At 32.9% G+C, this 14,480-nt stretch overlaps 1 pseudogene; it reads right to left on the bottom strand.

Annotated features, from left to right (window-relative positions):
- Positions 1 to 11,804: 11,804 nt before the first annotated feature.
- On the bottom strand, positions 11,805 to 14,160 carry LOC149173216 (beta-glucosidase 31-like; annotated as a pseudogene).
- Between the last annotated feature and the right edge of the window lie 320 nt (positions 14,161 to 14,480).

A 14,480-nucleotide genomic window follows, 5' to 3' on the forward strand; every position in this document is an offset into this window, starting at 1 on the left:
CCGTGCAACATCATGCAGGTGCACCCGTGCTAAGTCCAAATATTCCTCCCATGCTATCAAGAATCTATTCACATGTGGACTCTTAAAGAATCCCCTCGGTAGCACACTATGGGGAGAAACTCGCATCTATCCATTGACCAACTCAAGTGGACTATAGCCAATTGTGGAACTGTTATAGCACCATTTATCACCCTTGGTATTTGTGATGCTTGGTTTATGTCATAGGGAAACCCCTCCTTCCAGACTTGGTCCAAATATATTAAAAACAATGTTTTATTCCCTGTACGGTACTTTACCCTGAGATAAAAGCGTGTACACGTGGGTTAGTAAATACCCAACCTGCGTATATGTGTTAAAACACTTAAAAAAATTAAATTTCCTTAATTATGGGCAGAGTTCATGGGTTTTACCTGTTGAATACCTTCTATTTCCCGTGGCCAAACTATTTCCCAACTAAAAAACTAATTGGGAGAAGTATAAATAGACTTCTATGGGAAGGGCTTAAGGAGGAGAAGAGATATAGTTATTATACTGAGATTATCCCTGACTGAGTCTAATGAATCCCTATGCCTCATGCACTTCCCCAAGCTTCAGGAAACCCTTTTTTCCTTGATTATAGATATTCTCCCTCTTGCTTGAGATATCATGGTGTTGGTTATGGAAGAAGATTGTTGAAGGCTGGGATAGGACGAATTTGGAGGACGGTTCCACTTGGAGCCGGAAGAACAAGACTCAGGTGAATTCTCTCCATGCTATTTATAGCTTACTGCAATAAAATAAATGATGTCTTCTTTCTGAAAATAACTTTGTTAATGCATCAAATTGTGTTGTAATTCATGTATGAATGTTGTTTTGATGTATAACTGATCATTAGCTTATATGATATAAAGTCAAATTTCGTGGATATGCTTTACTTCTATACTACTACGTATGTTCAAATTGAATGATTTTCAGGTCTGAAGAACATCGGGAGTTGTAGAGGGTCTGAACCTTGTGGGACCTACTCAAATGAAGGAAATTCCAGTACAGTCACTCTTACATAGTTTGTTTATATAAGCATTTTTCCCGAGTTGTATGTGTGTTTCTTGTTGTAGTATGCTTCTGCTCTGTTGGGGTTCTAACCCAAAGCCTTAGGGTACTTATTCCCGTAACAGGAACTCTTTTGCACATTGTAGCTAAACAGAGCCACATCTAAGAGTTTAGGCCAATTTTTCTCATCAACCGTGACATAATGTCTCAAGTAGTCCTCCAACTTCGTTAAGTCTCCCCATGTGTCTACGGATGGTAACTTGAACTCTATAGAAACTTTGTCTCGACCAACTTTAACAAAGTGGTCCAACATCTGCGTGTAAAATGCGGATCCCGGTGAGACACGATACTCAAAGGTACTCCCCAATATTTCAGAATGTTTTTTAAGAATAGCTTAGGAGTCTTCTCGGCCCCACATGGTATATTCATTGGAATGAAGATGACATACTTGGAAAAATGATTGACAATGACCATAATTTTAAAGAGAGAATCCATACAGGTGAGTCAAATTAAAATATTTGTGGAATAACCTGTTCAAAGTTTTTTTAAACCCAACGTTTCAGACTTCTATGTGAGTCCATCTTCAGGGGAATGTCGAGATTCTTGAGAAGATTGGTGTGGATTAGGGAAAGGAAATGGTAAGGATATATATTTATGAGGGGAATGATTTGGAGTCAACTTGTATAGATTTTTATTATGCTTTATATTTTTAATGTAATTCTATTAACTATAAAATTATGATATGAGAAAATTATTTCATTTAAATTAATTAATAGTTAATTTCAGGTTAAATTATTATCCAATGTATATATAAAATTAATGTTGATATGGATTGTAGAAAATAATATAAGCTCTTAAAACCTAATGAATATGTTTTACTTTTAATAATGATTTTGCTAATTTTTTTTTTTTTTTTAAATATTTAATTTAATTGTTATTTAAAATGTACTATTATTGTGAGTTAAGATGTTTGTTTTAAGTTAATATGATTGTAATTTAATGAGATTAAAATTATTATTACTAGAATTGTTGTTATGAGGGAAATTTTAGAAGTTTTATTAAGATTAATTTACTAGGAGTTGTTTTATGTGAGAAATTGAAATATTTTATTATTTTTAATGCTTAGATTCCTACATCAAAGGGATGTAGTTTATAACACTTATATATATCATCACTACTAAGTTTAAGCTTAACACATTTATTAAACCTAATGTATAATTATTTTTTTGTTTAATTATTATGACTTAAAATAATAAATCTAAGTTAATGTGATTAATTTTTTTATTTTTTTATTTTTTTTTATTTTTATAAGTTAATATTCATATTATAAGAATTGTTCTTACAAGAGGAATGGTTTATTAAGGGTTTCGAGGTATTTCTTATGATAAGGCCTTTGTCATCATTTATATTGTTTTTCCTCTTTTCAATTTTTATGGCCTCTTTAATTTCTCATTTTGGGTAATGTTATTCCTTAATCCCATTATACCCTTGCACCTATAGTAACTGAGTGATAAAGTCCATCAAAACACTCATCCATGGTCTCTCGAGAATTGGTAAAGGCTACAAAAATCCTCACTCTCTTTGGATATCCGATTTTTCCTACTGAAAAATGATGCATTCCCAGACCATCAGTCATAATGGCGACACTGATAGAGTTGGTAGTCGTGATCTGAGGATTATGTTCGTGTTCATTGATAATATAGGTTTCTTTTCGCATTCATTAATAGTAGAGGAGAAGTAGCAATATATTTGTATACGTGAATGAGGGGCTTCTTTTGAAGGTATCAAAGATTCATAAGAAACAACTGACAAAAGAAATAATTCACAATGACTCGGGTAGCTTATTTTGAGCCTGTGAATCTTTCTTGCATTGATCTTTCCAATCCCAACCTTATGGCGAGTGAAACACAAGTTTGCAAGGTATTTTTAACTCTCAGTTTTAATTTTCAACTTTCATTTCCCTCGCTTTTCATTTAGTTCATTGATTTAGGCAAAATCGATTAAAATTGTTATGTATGGAATGCTTTATTGATTTTATATAGTCATGTGTGGACTCTAGATTTTTTTTTTATATCATCCATCATGGAATCAATGAAGATTTTTTCGATTAAGTCTTTGAGCAAATTCGGTGGATTTTTTTCCCTTCTAGAGGGGGAAACAATGAAATTATTGCAAAATTAGAACCATTGAGGTTAGATTCTGTATCAAGTAGAATCTCTTAACACTTCCATTCAACCCAAAGTTTTGGTGTGAATTTGTGTCTCCTTATATTTACTTCTGCTTGTACTTACATCTCGCTCTGCTCAACTCTCAAAAATAATTCCATTGAAGTATTTCTCTTCGTAATTTTTCATATATTCATTTTCCAAGGGATTGGAAGGGGAGTTATGAAGCTTATGGAGCTAGTGTCGATAAGGGAAAGTGATTTCACGGTCCCAATCAAAGGCCTTCAATAGGAATGCAGTTCATCATTTGAAACGATATTTTTCATACATGTCCAATGCTTAAAAGTAGATTAAAGTGACATTATTGACATTTTTACATCATAACCACATACAATTTTTGTGGTATCTCCATTTTCCTTAATTTGTAAAACTTTATTCTTTCTTGTCAACCCACCATTAACACAATATTGTTCAATTATGACATTACCCCATTAGATAGTGATAACTACGCTTAGTGATTCATGAACCTTTTTTTTCATCTTGTAAATAACTACTACCATCTACCTGATACATTAGGCACGGCGAGAGGCATTGGGTACTTGCATGAAGAATGCTTGAATTGGGTTATTCACTATGAAATAAAACCTCAAAACATCCTCCTAGATGAAAATATAATTCCTAAAGTACCAAACTTCAGGCTGGACAAGCTGTGGATATGGAGAGAGTGGTAAAGACTACATTTTGGCGCATATAGTATGATATGGAATTGAGATCCTCAATGGGGAGAGTTGTTGAGATGCTTCAAGGCACAATTCAATGCACAACTTAAATACCCAACATCTTCAAGGATGTCGAATATCTTCGAGTACTAATCATCCTACCACTATGAAAACATATTCCATACTACCTTTATGATGACATATTCATGACATTTGATGTTCGATGTAAATATTTTGAGATAGTATAAGAAGGCCAATAGGGTTACCAACATTTTCCATGAGGACATAATTACTTTGAAAGTTTGATGTTCGACATCGAAACCTTGAGATAGTATAATAAGGTTGATAGGGTTCTTTCTTTAGGGTTTTTTTTTAGCGAACAAAGGTATATAGACAAACTAATCTCTTTATTAATTTAAATTCTTATTTTATAGTAATAAATGAATAGATTTTTATTTTATAGTAATAAATGAAATAAATTAGTTAAAGGTGTAATTTTATCTAGCTTAAAAATAGATTAAAGTGATAGTATTGACATTTTTACATCATAACCATAGACATTTTCTGTTATATCTTCATTTTCTTTCCTAATTTGTAAATTTTTCTTTCTTTCTTGTCAACCACCCATTCGGACAAGATTGTTCAATTATGAAATTACCCCATTAGATGGTGGTAACTATGCTTAGTTAATCACGAATGTTTTTTATACTCTCGTAAATAACTACTACCATATCTTTTCCATTTTTAGATGATTCCATGACTGGCAACCAGAATGCTTACAAAATCCTAGCATTGTTGCCACTTGAACTTACTGTAATCAAGCTTACTATTAAACGTAGCATTTATAAAATCAAGACTTATTTAAAACCCGATATTTCTTCTCTTATCTAAAAAGTGTTTTTCTTTATTAACTCTCTAGTTTTTGAAAACATAGAAATTAATACTATAATTTTTTTTGAGAGATAATAAGTGTGCTTCCCATAAAATTATATAGAGTTTTGAGCTAGGGAGAACTCTCAAGTGTTAAAATGAAACTTAGGGACTTTATTAATAACCATACAACCGAAGATTGGTCTACCTAAAGAGTTACAACTTAATTTTCTTTTTCTTTTGTTGGTCTTCCCAAAAGATATAGAATGCCAATAGATATCCATACAACTACTATTGTGTCTCTCGATTCATTCTCTCCGTTCAATATCTAGGAAATAATGAGTGCCTGTGGTTATCCATGTGGCTGTTGCTATGAAGGTTCTTTAAGGAGATGTTGAAATCATAGAAAAAATAAACAAAATTGATAACAAAAAGAAACCACATTATTATAAAAAGACATCAACAAAAAGAAACCGCATTAATAGAAAAAGACATCAACTAAGATTGAATTCATTGTAAGGACCAAATTTGAAAACCATTTTCAAAGAAGAAAAAATGACCAACCAAGCCATACAACAACAACATTGTAGATGTGTATTACATATTACAATATTTCCCTATTAGATATAGAAAACTTTCCTATTAATTACATAAATTTTTGAATCTATATAGCTTGGAGTTTTTAATGGAGATGAAAGTCTATTGATAGTGTTCTTTGAATGAGCAATGTTAAGAGAAAAGTTGAATTCCCTTGGTTGTTGAAGGTATATATTTGTTTCTTTGGTTTTCTTTAAACTAATTCAAGCTTAAGAAAACATATAGTATTAATTAGAGACAAAGGAAAACTAAAAAAACCTTTTCCATTATGCAAATAGATTTCTATTTTCAATGATGTAAATTCAAATACTTTTGAAGATCATCTAATGAATAGAAAAAACATATGTTTACCTTTTTTAATAGAATTTGAGAAAAATGTTTTCCTATTTACTAAATTCTATTGAGATTTTATAATGTTTTAATGTAACAACTTTTTAAATTTTAAAGATTTAGGACACCATTTCATTTTAGCGATTTTTTTATAAAGGGTTTATTTAATATACACTTGTTAATAGAAGTACATTTTTTTTTATAACTTTTCATCTTGGAAGGGCTAGATAAATATACTCCCTTCCAAATAAAATTAAAACCAACCCTTCAAATTTGATCACTCGTGCCCAACTAGCGGTGTGGGTGCATCTACTTGCTCCCCTTTGTTCACTTCTTCGCAGCCATGTCGTAACTTTGCCCCTTGCACTAAGACTACATCGATTATGTATTTGTTTTGGGGTTGGAGTTTAGTGTCCATCCACCCATTTGGTTCTCCATATATATATATATATGCTTCTTGCAGATTGGAATTATCAAGGGACATGTCACTTAGGGCATCAAACCATGAAGATGACCTCCCCACAAGTGTATGCACATCCATTCACTATGTTTCTCATGTCTGTGGTGTCAAAAGTTTAATTGATCCGAGATCTCACATATCACTATAGACATGACTTCTTTGAGATCTTGTAGTTGATCCTCAATCTCAGATATCCTCATATATGAGGATATTCCATCTTCCTCAGAGGCTATTTTGTCTTCCCTAGACATCTTTAGCTTGAAGATTTCTTGTCTTAATGAGATGACTTCTAGAGTCGTGCTTACAGAATACAACTCTACCAGTTTGTTATAGATGTCTTTTGAAATTTCAAATTTAGATATATGAAATGAGGGGATCCTTGATGGATTCAATGAGAATCCTTTGAGCCCTAATTTTCACCTTGATATACTTTGCAAGTTCTTCAACATCTTCTCCTAGTTTGGTGATAAATCCTTTGACATTATCCATGACCTCATTTAGATCTCTCATTTTCTTCCATGCACAATAATTCGAAGCCCCAACCAATTTGTTGCTTTCATTGAAAAAGAAATTTTTACATATTGAGATAAGTTCATTTACTTACTTGATAGGATGCTCCTTTCTCCTTATCGCTTTCTCTATGTTGATAATGATATAGATATTAGAAAACTTCTCCTTGATGAAGGTAGTTTTCTTCAAGAGTAATCCTTGATACCAGATGAAGGTAGTTTTCTTCAAGAGTGATCATTGATACCAGAGAGAGTGACATCTCTTTGGATCCTTTGATGAAGATCAATGATGACTTCTTGGTGATGTCTTTAGTGGTAAGGACTTTGTCACATTAGCTCTCATACCATGTTGAGAAATCTAGGGCATAACAATTGCTAGATTTATCTTCTATTCTTGTGAGCGATTTTTACTTCTTTATATTAGGATCTTCTTTTATTTAGGTTATTAGTGTTTTTCTTCATCAAACAACTACCAATGTATAGACCATAAAGAGACAAGAGACACATAATATAGGCTATGAGCCACAACCAAAACCTCTTACTCTTTGAGAGGAAAACCCGAACAAATTCTTCTTCTTATAGATATTCCAATTGACTAATACCAAGACCATGACCTAGACCCTTGACCAAAATGACCTCTGCAAGACCAAGTCAACTTTCTGCAATTTAGCCTTCACTTCTCCAACTCAGATCTGAACTTTTTTGTCTCCTTGAGTGTAGTTTTAGTTTTGGGCCTACAATAATAAACTCTTCTCTCTTTGACTCATAAGGGATGATTTTTGTCCCTTCCTTATTCGGTTTGACTAGAGAAAGGCTCTATATTAACTCTACATGCACCATGTGACAGACCTTGCCCAGAAAATAGTCCTGAAATATCTTCTATCTTACCTTCAAACATGGTACCTTCCAACTTGGTCTCTTTCCTTAGCTTGGATCTAAGGATGTTGTAGACCCTTATATATGTGATATTACTATAGACCCTTATATCGAACGTTTTTTAGCCTCTTCTTTTATTACTTTCTGTGAAATCTTCACCCAAGATATCACTCTAAAATGATGTGGACCATTTCTATTTATAGTTATTTCTTTTCAATATAGGCCGACTTGAGTTGGGTGTGAGATGACATATCACTTCAAGAGATCATTTAATTCATCTTGAAGCCTAATTGCACGAGGAGACGCTTCACTAGATCATTTAATTCATCTCTAAGCCCAATTGCATGAGGATAATTTGCTTGCTATTGGAGGGTTGTTTACACTTATCTAAAGGCTTGCAATGTACTCGTAATCACTAAAATAAAATTCCTTGCTCATGAAACCTATCAGACAAGCATTAGAATAATAATTTTATTTTTCATCTTTTCATCAATTACATAACATCACAATTACACATCTCATTATGAAAACCCAAACTAGTTACTTTTCAACATCATTGGGCCTAGATATAGGCCCCTCTTTGTTTCTAAAGAGATGGTGCTCCTATTTTCATCACACACACACACACACACATATATAAACCTTAGTCATTATTAATAGTATAAAGGTTACATTTGGTAGAGGCACACAATGTGAATTCAATAGGATCAGAGAAAGCAAAACATAACAGAAAGCATAGCTAGAACAACACATAGCTAGAAAAGAGCAGTAGGAAACATAAAGGTTCCTTTTAGGACAAATAAATGTAGAGCATATGCTAAGGACAAGCATCAAAATAAGCAAAGAAAATTGAGTCTCACTGTCGAAATTTGGGGAAGCTTCTAGATGAATTTTCCCAAGACTAATACAATTAGCCCAAGGAAAATCCATCTTACCCCAAAGATAATTCAAATTGGACAAAAAAGTATTATTATGTGATGTATCAAAAGTATTTAATTTCCTTCTACCATCCTCTTTTGTACATATTAGAGGGAATATTTTCTTAAAAATTATAAACTAGCAATTGCACCAGATGTTGCAAAGGAAACGCCGTAAGGCATAAATTGAAGAACACAAATACAACAAAAGAATACTTTGATAAAGAATAAGAATATACCGAACGCTCAAATCAATGCCCCATTAACTGGAACCACTGAGTAGACATATCTATCAACATTAGGATTATACACAATGATCAAGAAATTTACCATATACAAACAACACCTTCCACAACAACCTTTTGTCACATCCACATTTTAAAAAATGCCTTGGAACGTGATTGGAATATCCCATATTGCCATCTTCATTATGCAGATAAATCTTCCATATTGCTATTTTCATCATGAATATTGTTAGTTCATTGTTGTAAAGTGTTAGTGTGTTAAATTCAATACTATAAGTTCGACAAGCGAGAAACATTCCTCAATTAGCATAATATGCATTTTTCTCTCAACCATGCATAAAATGAATTGTTAAAGAACAAGATATCATTTTAGTTTTGTATTCTAGGAATATACTAAAGCTTTAGGAAGCTTGATAAAATAGTTGTATACAATAAAGGATTATTGAAGAATTTGAAAAGGATGACTAAAGAATTTGAGAAGGAACAATTGTGTACATTAAGAGATCAACTAAAGAATTAAAATTTGAACATTAGATGAAATGAGTATTTAAATTAGAACTTCTCATAAAAAATTCTTAACTTGTGAGGTAGGATATCAAATTTCAACCCTACATAGAATGACCTTGTTTAATAATAAAATACCATTTTAGTTTTCCAACCCAGGAACATATTAAGGTTCTTAGGAAGCTTATAAAACAATTATGTACTTTAAGAGATCCTTGAAGAATTTGAGAAGGACAAAAAGAGCAAGTTGTTCCACATAAATGTGAGTTACTTTATGTATAGAGTTTCCAACATGATAGGAAACATGTATGTATAGAGTTTCTCTTTTGTGGTTTCTTCAAATATTTCAAGGATTAGCTCTCAAAATATATAACTATTGTAACAAATTTACTTCAAAAGAATTGAATAAGAAAGACAATAATTCACAAAAATACAATCCTAACACACATAAACACATTGAATTGTTTATTCCATCTAGTTCAATGTGAATTTAGACATGGATGTTTTCGACTAAAACTAAATATACTATTCCATTGAGACTTCAAGCCAACAAAAACTCAACTCCACATTCTATTCTAGGAGAAAATCTTGTTGGAGAGAATCTCTCATATCCAACTAAGATTCAATAACCTCCATAATAATAGACAAGGCATATATATGTGTAGATAATGAGGAATACTCATTAGGCACACCAACAATGACTATTGAAAAATAATAAACTAGCTAGCAAGCACTAGAGTCATATTTTCTAAGAAAACCAAGATTGTCATTCAATATTTCATAATTTAAGCTGCTGTGATTTTGCTTGTGGCAAGCATGAAGCACAAAAACTCGTATTTTGAAGTATACGACTGATAAAGTTTGTTTCAAATATCACTTTAAGACTAGGATTCCTCTAGACTAAAAAAATATAATATTGAACAATTTGTAAGGGTCCAAAAAACAATTTGGAGATAGCTAGTGAAATTTTAGAAAATTCCAATATGGTGATGATGATAAAGATAATGAAAAAAAGAACATCAATTAACACTTATATGATCTATCCTTAACAAAAATAAAAAAAACAATTGAGATTTTTGAATACATTGTTTCCTACCATAAACATCATATATTAAAATAGCTATAAAAGTATTTTTGGAAGTGAATCTAAACATAAATATCAAATTTATATAAGAAAATCATGCCTAAAATATACCACATTGTTTTCATAAAATTGAGTTTCAATTCTTAGTTCTATGAGACGTTCATAGGAGGGTAGGTGTTGAGTAGAATTTGATATTCAAGTATTGATTCCCTGCTTTCCCGCCTCTGCAGAAAACTCTTGTACCAATGAGCGAAAACTCTTGTACCAATGAGCAGATAGTTTGGGATACCGCTTCAAATTTTCATTGAAGTCCACATAATGAAGACCAAAATGCCAAGTGTAACTACGCAAAACTTCAAAGTCATTTAAGTACACATATTGAAGACCAAAACGCCAAGTGTAACCACTCAAAACTTCAAAGTCATCTAGGAAAGACCATATAAAGTATCCACAGATGTCTGACCCATTCCTGCCACAATTAATAAACGTTTTATTTCTGAGAGATATTCATCATTTCACAAATTCCTGCCACAATGAATAAACATTTTACTTCTAAGAGATATTCATCATTTCACAAATTCCCGCCACAATGATTAAACGTTTTATGTTTCAGAAATGATATACCTTACTACTGCAAGCACATACTGAAGGACCTCTTGATGGAGATCCATCCTAAATTGGTCATTCAAAGCCTTAGAAAAGGGAATAGAAGAATTATTAGGCTCTGAAAATCCTATCCAGACATGAAAGCTAATATTTTTAGTCCAAAATAATTAGATAGTCAATGATCAAAAAGTGTAGCACCAATCTGCGTATATTTTCTTGAACCTGCATAAATCTTAAGTGTATAGAGAGCTCTCATCGAGGACCTGAAAACCAAACTTGTGGTAGAGGAATAACATAAGAAGAGTGCCCACCATTTTCATGCACAATAATAGGAATATTATGGGAACGGTCCTCAATATATTCAAGCACTGCCTGCATGCTTTGTGGTACAACTAGCATACCCAAAAATGATCTCTGCCACAAATTTCAGCATGAGGTAAATATTTTTTTGTCAGGATATAAACATACTTAGAACATACTGTTTAAAATTTATAAAAAGTTTAGTCGAATTTTTGGATTCTATTTGTCTCTCAGTTTAGAATTATGTTTCTAAACTAAGGCATAGTTTAAATCCAAAATTTCTATCGAACTGTAAAAATCTACATACTCATATTTATAAAAAGCTCCTGCTAAAAAGAAAAAGAAAACATATGATTATAATAGGACATGTGATTCTTCAAAATCTTCTTACATCAAAGCTGATGGGAATTCCATCTCGTTCCACTGCATTCATCAAGCAGTACAGAACAGCCATAAAATGTTCTTAATACCAATGTTCTTGCAATGTATCACTTTTGAATTTAAAATAACATAAAACTTCAACGGATCAAAACCATTTTCCTTTATGATTTGAAGACAATAATGTTATTCTTCATAGATTTAAGGAGGCCAAGTTGAAAGGCTGTTAGAAGATGAGATTTATTGAGTTAAATCTATTTGTGAGAATGACTCTCGTACCTGCAGTTCCAATGGACATATCTTGAGCATAGTCTCTTGACATAAGTTCACCTTTTCTTGGAACATCAAAACAATACCTGGTAACATAGTGATTGACACCAATGAAGTCCAATGACCCTTGTAACTTTTGAGCCTGTTCCTTTGTAAATGAAGGTAATCGAGAACCCACTATATTCCTCATGCTCCCTGGATAGTCTCCAGAAACAAATGGGTCTAAAAGCCTGGATTTTGGAAAAAGAAATTAATTCAGGGTGGTTGTCTGCCCTCAACCAAACAAAAGTACACCTATTTGCATCCACTTCAACAATATAGCTATTAATTATTTGAATCACTACGAAAACCCCAACTGAAAAAGAGGAGAAATAACAATTGGTGAGACTGCTCTATGGTACTCAAGGTTCTGGAAACATAAGTTAACTTGAAAATTCATTGTTAAAGAAATCACTCACCAGCCCACCATAAAATCATTTTCTCTTTGAGTAGCAGCCACATCTGTGGATTTATTGGTAAGAGGTATCATCCAATGTACTAAAATTACTACGAAAACCCCAACTGAAAAAGAGGAGAAATAACAATTGGTGAGACTGCTCTATGGTACTCAAGGTTCTGGAAACATAAGTTAACTTGAAAATTCATTGTTAAAGAAATCACTCACCATCCCACCATAAAATCATTTTCTCTTTGAGTAGCAGCCACATCTGTGGATTTATTGGTGAGAGGTATCATCCAATGTACTAAAATTACTAATCCAATCCAGCCCTTTTGCTTTTCCTGCATTCATCGAGAAATTTATAAAATCTCATAGAATGAATGGAGATGAACATAGATCAGAGAGGAAAAGAACCCGATAGGTTTTCCTGTACAGCTCCACAACAGCTATATGTGATAGCAAAACATGGTGACCAACAATATATGGCTCAACAGTTGAGTTTCCAGTAGTACAATTTCCAAATGGTTGGGAACATCTTTGAGGTGGGAAAACACCGTCATCATATCCTGTAGTGCCAAAAACATTGGGCTCATTGAAAGTGGACCAATATTTCACTCGATCACCAAACTCTTTGAAACACACATCTGCATAACCTTTAAAATCCTCCCTGCATAAGATCGAAGTAGATTAGAAAACTCTGCTTCTCTAACCATAAGATTATTAATGCACCAATAAATTGATCCTTTGACTTGTGTGTCAACCCACATGGGAAGAAAAAAAAGAACAGGAGATGACATAAGATGTTTACACAATCTATGGATTTAAGAAACCTACATACGAATCTTACAGAGCTTGGGGCAGATCAAAGTGGTACAATGTCACATGTGGTTGAATGCCTGAGACATGCATTATGAAACGATTAACAATTTTGAGGATGATAGTGACAAGAATAAAAACAAAGTAGAGAGACAAGTTTGTCAATAAATACTACCATGGGACAAAAGCTCATTTATGAGGTTATTATAGTACTCAACGCCTTTTGGGTTGATGGGTCCTTCGCCATCTGCATCAATATATGTGAAATAGTTATTTCCTACCATTGTCCATTGAGTGTTTACTAAATTCTCAGGATTAAACATTTGGTCAGAGCTCAAACAGAAATATACGAGGAATAAGCCTAGGCCATGAGATTGAAAATCTAAAGGCATCTACTCCCATCGCAGACATTAGATCAATATCCTCCTTCAAAACCCACATGAATTTTTGCATAAAGTTGATACCCAAATCATCTAGGAGTTTAACTATTGATACATTAGTATGAAAACAACAATAATGGGGTTGGACATGCACATAAAGCTTGAGGATGGCTTACAAGTAGCCACTGCATATAGGTTGTCCTAGTGACATTTAATTTTCTTAGATTTGCAGATAATAATACCTTGTAATGATGGTATTGATCAACAGCTACATCTCCCTTAGCTCAATCCACAGTAATCCCTAATAATACAGTTAAAACAAACAACAAATCACTTCTAGCCTTGGCCTTGAAAGTCCCAAAGTAAAGTAAGGAACTGGGTAGAATGCAAATGAAGGGATGAATGAAGATATGTGATGAAATAGACCTTCCCTGTGAGTGAAAGTGTCAATGATGCTTGGCTTCCGGCCATCTTCCGCTGCAGCTCCTTCATATTGTAGAAAACCGATTGTTATTTTGCAAAGAAACACGCTGGACAGTATTCCATATGGGCACAAACTGGAATTGACTAACAAAGACCAATTAACATTTCACATTTGTAGCTTTGCTAACTGTTTATGTTCTATAAATACTGATAAAATGATAACCTTACAGAAAAAGAAGACATCACTTTGTAGGGTGTGTTATTTGTATTTACACAATTTATTTTTTTATTCTATCAGCTATGCTATTCTCTGTGCTTTTGTTGGGTTCCTTCATCACCGCCATCATTGGGAAATTCATTTCCCTCTTGAAGTATGAAACGAGTAGCAATTCCCAATTGATCTCACACTACCACCACAAAGAAGCTAGCAATCCTCATATACAAATCGAACCAACCATCCTATCAAGCAATACATGTAGTTCTCAATCTATAACTTTGATAACCCAAAACTTAAATCTTTTATATCTAATATACATAGAAATTTTCACATTAATATGTCTGGA

Source organism: Pinus tabuliformis, chromosome 4_2, assembly GCF_031772625.1.
Source record: "Pinus tabuliformis cultivar Carrire ecotype Pingquan chromosome 4_2, CPIR1, whole genome shotgun sequence".
Lineage (NCBI taxonomy): Eukaryota > Viridiplantae > Streptophyta > Pinopsida > Pinales > Pinaceae > Pinus > Pinus tabuliformis.